This window comes from Prenolepis imparis, unplaced genomic scaffold, assembly GCF_030444845.1.
Source record: "Prenolepis imparis isolate NDT839.2.m4 unplaced genomic scaffold, iyPreImpa1.0 SCAF_6, whole genome shotgun sequence".
Taxonomy (NCBI): Eukaryota; Metazoa; Arthropoda; class Insecta; order Hymenoptera; family Formicidae; genus Prenolepis; species Prenolepis imparis.
The window spans coordinates 14,903,053-14,903,723 of record NW_028141164.1 but is presented as its reverse complement, the minus strand read 5'-3'; the positions used below and the strand labels follow the sequence as shown (position 1 = coordinate 14,903,723).

Below are 671 nucleotides of genomic sequence, written 5' to 3'. Positions count from 1 at the left end.
TAATACGTTTTTTTAAATAACTTAAGTATTATACGTTTTCGAAATTACAGCATTCACAATGCAAAAACTTCGGTTAATCGCAAGACATGGTAGCGTCTCGCAGGTCTCGCATTAATCACGCGTAATGTACGCGTTCACGTTCGGCAAAGCCGTGATTGTTGTCGTCGCCGCAGACTATTGTCGTCCGCATCGAGTAATGTGCGCTGTGCATTCAACGTGTTTTTTGTGAGTGATTAAAATCACCTAACTGTTATTAACTGTTATAATCGGTTTATAAATTTTTCATTTTCGATCAAGTGCGTGAGTATTCGTTGAAATGTATTCGTTAAAATGTCAATACAATTTCTGAAAGAAAAAAAGGTAATTATTCAGTTTAGCTGCCTCACGAGATATATCAATAAATTTGCACTCATTCGACGCGTTTTTGCTTAAAATGAAAGAATCTGGCAGAAAAAAGCGTCGCTCTGCCCCGCAAAGCGAAATATTAACAGTTAAAGCTGACTACTTTTGGGTTAGGAAATCTGTCATATCGACATGATGAGTACTCTCTACGGTCACATGCGCATGCTCTACTCTAACATATCCGTGATACATTATTTCACTCTAACATAACCATAATACATTCTTTCACTCTAACATATCCTTGACACATTCTTTCACTCTAACATATC

General features: G+C 37.0%; 1 protein-coding gene across 2 annotated transcripts in view; it reads left to right on the top strand.

Annotated features, from left to right (window-relative positions):
• The first annotated feature begins 162 nt into the window (after positions 1-162).
• Positions 163-671, top strand: part of LOC145937732 (DNA replication licensing factor Mcm2-like) — a 56,258-nt gene continuing 55,749 nt past the window's right edge. For both annotated transcript variants that reach the window (XM_083041029.1, XM_083041030.1), the window contains exon 1: positions 163-360. The gene's annotated coding sequence lies outside the window, so the exon portion shown is untranslated. The remainder of the gene's footprint in view (positions 361-671) is intronic.